This window comes from Lissotriton helveticus, chromosome 12 (assembly GCF_964261635.1).
Source record: "Lissotriton helveticus chromosome 12, aLisHel1.1, whole genome shotgun sequence".
Taxonomy (NCBI): Eukaryota; Metazoa; Chordata; class Amphibia; order Caudata; family Salamandridae; genus Lissotriton; species Lissotriton helveticus.
This window is the reverse complement of record NC_136073.1, coordinates 129,628,258-129,635,773: the sequence shown is the minus strand read 5'-3', so window position 1 is coordinate 129,635,773 and position 7,516 is coordinate 129,628,258. Positions and strand designations below refer to the sequence as shown.

Sequence of the window (7,516 nt, the reverse complement as noted above, 5' to 3'; positions counted from 1 at the left end):
GCCTGAGGGGTAAATGCAGCTGTTGCATTATTCTGTGTGTAACCCACGTCGGGATAACACACCCAGTGAGAATGCTCGGTGAGTTAATGTTTCCACTGCAGAGCTCCGAGTAGTCTTGAGCTATTGACGTTGAAAATAACAATGCCTTTTATTTTCGTTTTAAAAGATAAATAAAAGACATTGTCATTTACAATGCCAATAGCTTAAACTTGTGTAACTGCGAGACCTATTGCATTGCAAATGCTTGTTTTTTTAGCCTGCAGGGACTGTGTGTGCACATGGATGATTGCAGCAGCAACATCGTGGATTTGAAAACGATTTATTTATCTGTCAAAAAATTGGTTTTACTAAGTCTATTGGGACTATGCGACAAAAATAAAGGCACTGCTGAGATTCGAACTCAGGATCTCCTGTTTACTAGACAGGCGCTTTAACCAACTAAGCCACAGCGCCTCCTGCAGAACCACGTGACACGCTTAATTTCTTGGGGAAATGCCAAGCAGTGCTCAGTTTTCAAAGTTGCATTCCTTTTCATCTGCTCCCAGTGGGAAAATGGAGAAAACAGAAAACCTGATACACAAATGGAAAAATACAAGGGTCATGAAAATGGTATATCCGTACATATACATATCTGTATTCATGCAGTATAAATTCATTACACTATGAATACGATAAGTCGATGGAGTAAGTGAAATGCATAACTGAAAGTACAAAAGTAAACAAGAGTGCATTGTTACAAAGGCCTCCCATATATATAAGATACTTATGAATGTCTACGTAGGTAAACCGTGTGCCCTTCCTGCACCTCTCGTGACCCCCTACCTGCCCCACCTAAGCAGCACAGAGGTCACCGCCACATACTGCATCTGTAAAGCCCGAATGAACTCACAAAGAAATAAAAGTGTTTCAAATGTTTAATGTTTTCTTCGGTACCTTGTCTCCAGCTGCAAAGATGAAAAAGACACTACGTTGCTCGCAACTTTCTCACCATTGAACAAATGTTAACTCTGATTTAAACAGCGCTTCAAAAGGTGCACTTTCGTATTGTGTATTTGACACTTTTGTTCTTGTGCAAATATTTGTTTATTTGATCGTTGCTTGGTTATTATTTTTAAAATGCAGTAAAGAATTGAGATGCAAAAAAACTGAGTCCCACGAAAACCTGGTGGCTGTACGATGGTACACCTGAGGGCTGGTATTATAGGTCTGTTTGTGGGTCGGTTAATGATCTGCTTCACCGATTAATTCTGTTGATTTCTCTAATAAATCAAATATTGCTTGTAGCAAGCTCAAATCCATTGTCAATCAGCCAGCACATCACAATGGTATTTACCATAATAAACAACAGTCCTTACTGTAAGGCGCTACCTTAAAATTCCTGTACAGTGCGCGTGGCTTTTCTCTTTCATGAATATACAAGGGAAAAATAAAAGAACAAGTGGCCAGTACGGGGATCGAACCCGCGACCTTGGCGTTATTAGCACCACGCTCTAACCAACTGAGCTAACCGGCCAGTTAGAACGCGATCCAATGGAATATGCACACGTGTGCACTGTTGAAATCGAGGTGACTCATCTGCTGAGTCAGCATTTTATCTATCGGTCGACCTTGTTAGCTTCAGCAGCATTGTAACGACACAGGGCAAATGCATCAACAGACTTGCAGATGGGACATTCCTAGCTCATCACGGTTTCTCGCAAAACACATCCAGACGCTCAGACATCCTGGGCCGACTCAGACCATACACATATCAGGAAGTAATCATCAAGGAAAAGGTACATTACTTGGAGAACTGCACTCAATGCGCCTGATTAACAAGAACGACTCAATTAACTTATCGAGAGAAGGATGGTGTAAATCGCGGAATCACTCCTCTGCCCCGTCATGCTCCTCCCACCTCCCCCCCCACAAATAAAATTGACTAGTCTCAGCCAAGCATCACCGCGCATGCGCATTCACATGTTAGTGAATTGTTTCCTGTTGTGCAGATTCTCCCTAGACCTGAGCACACTCTACCAGGCACAGCTGTACTAGGGTCGCCTCCAGTACACACATTATACTTCGTAAACCCCATTAGCGCATTTTTTTCCTGAGCCTTCTGTTTCTAAGTTGTTTGCCTTTTTCATATGTCATTTGCGGAAAACTGATCTCTGTACCGAGTAGTTTTTCATGGAATTTATCTTGGAAACGACTAGCATAACTAGTAGTCGTGGCCGAGTGGTTAAGGCGATGCACTAGAAATCCATTGGGGTCTCCCCGCGCAGGTTCGAATCCTGCCGACTACGCACATCTTTTAAAAACAATATTTCACACTTTGTATTATTGGTCTTCTCTGTTATCAATCAATCAATCAATCATGCCATTTGTATAGCGCACTACTCACCCGGGAGGGTCTCAAGGCGCTTGGGGGGAGGGGTATGCTACTGCTCGAACAGCCAGGTCTTGAGTTGTTTCCTGAAGGCGAGATGGTCCTGGGTCAGCCGAAGGTGGATGGGGAGGGAGTTCCAAGTCTTGGCAGCCAGGTAAGAGAAGGATCTTCCTCCGGCGGTGGCTCTTCGGATGCGTGGTACGGCTGCGAGGGCGAGGCTGGTGGACCGTAGCTGGCGGGTGGGCGTGTAGAAGGTCAGGCGGTCGTTGAGGTACTTGGGGCCCAGGTCGTGGAGAGACTGGTGTGCGTGGGTGAGGAGCCGGAACGTGACCCTCTTGTCGACGGGGAGCCAGTGCAGGTTCCTCAGGTGGCTGGAGATGTGGCTGCGTCGGGGGACATCCAGGATGAGTCGGGCGGAGGCGTTCTGGATGCGCTGGAGTCTTTTCTGTAGCTTGGCTGTGGTTCAGGCGTAGAGGGCGTTTCCGTAGTCCAGTCGGCTGGTGACGAGTGCCTGGGTGACAGTCTTCCTGGTCTCGGTCGGGATCCAGCGGAAGATCTTGCGAAGCATACGCAGGGTGTTGAAGCACGATGAGGAGACGGCGTTGACTTGTCTGGTCATCGAGAGGGAGGGGTCCAGGATGAAGCCCAGGTTGCGTGCGTGGTCGGTTGGCTTGGGTGCGGTGCCCAGGGCTGGGGGCCACCAGGAGTCGTCCCAGGCGGAGGGCGAAGATCCCAGGATGAGGACTTCCGTCTTGTCCGAGTTCAGTTTCAGGCGGCTGTCCTTCATCCACTCTGCGACGTCTTTCATCCCTTCATGTAGGCAGGTTCTGGCGGTGTTGGGGTCTCTGGTGAGGGAGAGGATCAGCTGGGTGTCGTCGGCGTAAGTCATTACTCACTCCCACTCAGAGGGCAGCATTGTAACTGTTCTACGGATTATCTGCAGGGCCACTGGAATTAAGCGGCAGGAGACCCACACCCAATACATTATAATAGGGTGATGGCAAAAGGACACATCAGTGAAAAGGAGGCACTAAGCTTGGGGGGACAAAGACATCTATGCACGAGGGGCACGTGGTGGCATCACAGACATCTAGTAACAAAACAAAATTCCTTCCTGTGTTATTCAGTATGATTATATTCGAGACCTTGTTAGACAGTTTAGAAGACACCCTGTGTACATATAATCTCAACACACAAATTTGCATATACTAACTTGATTTTATTAAAAACAGGTTTATTTAAAAACAGGCTTGTAGCCTCAATTCATAATTTTTCTAAACACAATTGTTGTACACAATATTCACAATGATTCAAATGATCATAATATAATCACAATGTGAAAACTACATAGTATTTATGCAAATATACAGCAAATTAAAAACAATAGTTAAAAATGAAGTCCTTATGTCGACGCGTTTCGGTGTCTCGTTCTGATTTTATAAACACCTTCCTCAGGACAGATCAATATTAAAACAGACAAACCTGAAAATAAATATATACAATTAATAATGGGTCATGTTGTGTGGATATTCTACACTCGTTCCAAGCTGTATGCATCTACTAACAAGGTCAAGCGAATCTTACTTTTCAGTGTGAATATATTAATCACTCTTATTCGAAGATAGACCACTGTTTAACTTTTGGTACTTCTTCACAGGGTTCAGCGAGGGCTTCCTCCTGTATTGATAAAAAGGTATAGAGGTGCTCTGAGTATAGGCTCTATACTGTTATTTATCACTTCTTCCACCCGTTAATTATTTCATATCTAGTCATGTGGTTCACTTACTTAAAATTAAAGCGATGTTATTTCCTCATGACATCTTTGAGTTTCAGTGCCATCATTGTCGTATAGATGCTCCTATTCGCGACACTTTTTCGTGGGTGTTTTTACAAAATTACACTCTTATGGTGCTGGTTCTGATTCTTCAATTTTCAGAGTGACCGTGCACCTGTCATCATGAAAGAAGTTTTATCAGTACTTCTGTTATCTTTCTTCATGATATATTTGCATATAGGCTGAGACAATAACCTAATGGATCTTAGACCCACAGTCTAATCTTTTTTGTACATGTCTCGCTCTATTTTTTATCAAGATCATACTCATTTCTGTATCCCGTACTTTCAGTCAACCAGTAAGTTTTTAAGATTTCTCTATTTAGATTCTTCTGTGAGTTCAAGATTATTTTTATATTTTATATTATATCATATTGTATTAACCCACACTAAGGAAAAAATGAGCTACTACCTTGAAGAAAGGTATTCTGGGCACTGAGATCACCTTCCTCATCACTAAGAATCTCAATCATCATTGTGACGGTATCCTGCTGTGGTATATTTGTGTACAAAGATTCGACATCTAGGCACACTAACCATTGACAGTCTTCATTAAAATCTACACCCTCCACCTTTGATATCATATCCGTCGTATCTTTAATATAAGACGGTAGTTGTTCCACTAGAGGGCGTATGAAGTGGTCCACATATTTACTCAAAGGCTCTGTTAGTGAGTCTATTCCAGAGACTATAGGGGCGCTTTGGGGGGTCTTCCATGTTCTTTTGTACCTTTGGTAACCTGTAAAGGGCCGGTACCCTAGGGTGATCATTACTTAAAAATCTGTATTCTTCTTCACAGATGATACTGTCTTCTTTTGCATGAGTTACTAGGTCCCTCACTTTCTTTTTAAGTTTATTCCATTCTTCACTACATGATTTTCTCTAATGAGACTTGTTATCCAGTAGTGCTTGTATCCTTCTGTCATAGTCTGATGTATTTAAAACAACTATACTTCCCCCTTTATCTCCGGGTTTAATGGTGATCTCGTCCTGTTTGGATAAATTCATAAGTGCCTCCCTCTCTTTTTTGGATAAGTTATTTTCTGTCCAAAACTTTTCCTCAAATAATTTCTCCAAACCGCTCGTAATAACTTTCTCAAATGTGTCAATCTCCTGTCCTACAAGGCCTAAATTTGGAGTCCAAGTAGATGGGAGTTTGAGACCTGACTTATTATTAGACGGCCTACTCTCCTTATCCTCAAAGAATCTCCTGATTCTAATTTTTCTAAAGAGGTCTCTAACATCTTTTTCCAAGTTTATGATTGGGGCTTTTTGGTTAATAGTCCCTATTCCCAGTCCTTGTGACTGCGTGTCCTCATGTACGGGAGTCACGACTCCCCCCTGTTATTTCTTCTCTACACTCATTCCTGTTCATTCCTGTTCATATTATCAGTGTGCCTCTCTCCCTCAGAGTCTGTGCTATTATAGGAAGTGTCAGAGAATGTTATGTTTTGTTGGTAGTTTCTGCCATTATGCTCGGAAGGGGCTGGTTGTTCATAATAGTTCTTTTGTAAATATGGATAGACCCGTTCTGTTTGGAAATTAGCTATATCCTTCCTTAATTTATTGGATTTTTTATTTATCATGTACTTTTGGTATCCACTAATGTCCTCTTGTATTTCTTCTAATTTGCGTTTCGCATCCTCTAATGTGGTACTCTCATGCAATTGTTTCTCTAGGGTTTCTATTTCCTCCCTTTCAATTATAATGATTTCCTGTGCTGTTTCAATAATCAGTAACATCCAATGTTACTGATTATTGAAACAGCACAGGAAATCATTATTAGTGGATACCAAGAGTACATGATAAATAAAAAACCCAATAAATTAAGGAATGATATAGCTAATTTCCAAACAGAACGGGTCTATCCATATTTACAAAAGAACTATTATGAACAACCAGCCCCTTCTGAGCATAATGGCAGAAACTACCAACAAAATAGGAATAGGTTTTTTAAAAAGAACATAACATTCTCTGACACTTCCTATAATAGCACAGACTCTGAGGGAACAATGATAATATGAACAGGAATGAGTGTAGAGAAGAAATAGCAGGAGGGAGTCGTGACTATCCTGTTTTTTTAGGCCAGCGAAGGCAAAATCGAGGCTTCAGGACCCGGGGGAGGGGACGTCAAGGCAATCATCAGAAGGAAGGTACTATGAGGCGCCCGTACATGAGGACATGCAGTCACAAGGAATGGGAGTAGGGACTATTAACCAAAAAGCCCCAATCATAAACTTATCAGATAAAATCTTGACAGGCGAAGAGATCTCAGTATTAGAAAGAGGATTAGGTTTTGACCCCAGCACAAAAGGTTGTAGGTTCACCATGGAAAAGATGTTAGAGACCTCTTTAGAAAAATTAGAATCAGGAGATTCTTTGAGGATACGGAGAGTAGGCCGTCTAATAATAAGTCAGGTCTCAAACTCCCATCTACTTGGACTTCAAATTTAGGCCTTGTAGGACAGGAGATTGACACATTTGAGAAAGTTATTACGAGCGGTTTGGAGAAATTATTTGAGGAGAAGTTTTGGACAGACAATAACTTATCCAAAAAAGAGAGGGAGGCACTTATGAATTTATCCAAACAGGACGAGATCACCATTAAACCCGGAGATAAAGGGGGAAATATAGTTGTTTTAAATACATCAGACTATGACAGAAGGATACACGCACTACTGGATAACAAGTCTCATTATAGAAAATCATGTAGTGAAGAATGGAATAAACTTAAAAAGAAAGTGAGGGACCTAGTAACTCATGCAAAAGAAGACAGTATCATCTGTGAAGAAGAATACAGATTTTTAAGTAATGATCACCCTAGGGTACCGGCCCTTTACGGGTTACCAAAGGTACATAAGAACATGGAAGACCCCCCAATGCGCCCTATAGTCTCTGGAATAGACTCAATAACAGAGCCTTTGGGTAAATATGTGGACCACTTCATACGCCCTCTAGTGTAACAACTACCGTCTTATATTAAAGATACGACGGATATGATATCAAAGGTGGAGGGTGTAGATTTTAATGAAGACTGTCAATGGTTAGTGTGCCTAGATGTCGAATCTTTGTACACAAATATACCACAGCAGGATACCGTCACAATGATGATTGAGATTCTTAGTGATGAGGAAGGTGATCTCAGTGCCCAGAATACCTTTATCATTGAATGTATTGAAATTATCCTTAAAAATAATTTGTTCCTCTTCAAGAAGGACTGGTATTGCCAGACTAAGGGCACCAGCATGGGAGCCACATGTGCTCCGAGTCTGGCTTGCCTTTATGTAGGTAAATTTGAAGAGAAGCATATTTATA

The 7,516-nt window shown here is 42.0% G+C and overlaps 3 non-coding genes across 3 annotated transcripts; 1 reads left to right on the top strand and 2 right to left on the bottom strand.

The window, feature by feature from the left end:
• Positions 1 to 379: 379 nt before the first annotated feature.
• On the bottom strand, positions 380 to 453 carry TRNAT-AGU (transfer RNA threonine (anticodon AGU)). The gene has a single exon. It is a non-coding gene; the product is annotated as a tRNA-Thr (tRNA).
• Positions 454 to 1,439: 986 nt separating this feature from the next.
• Positions 1,440 to 1,513, bottom strand: TRNAI-AAU (transfer RNA isoleucine (anticodon AAU)). The gene has a single exon. It is a non-coding gene; the product is annotated as a tRNA-Ile (tRNA).
• A 690-nt stretch (positions 1,514 to 2,203) lies between these two features.
• Positions 2,204 to 2,285, top strand: TRNAS-AGA (transfer RNA serine (anticodon AGA)). The gene has a single exon. It is a non-coding gene; the product is annotated as a tRNA-Ser (tRNA).
• Positions 2,286 to 7,516: the final 5,231 nt, after the last annotated feature.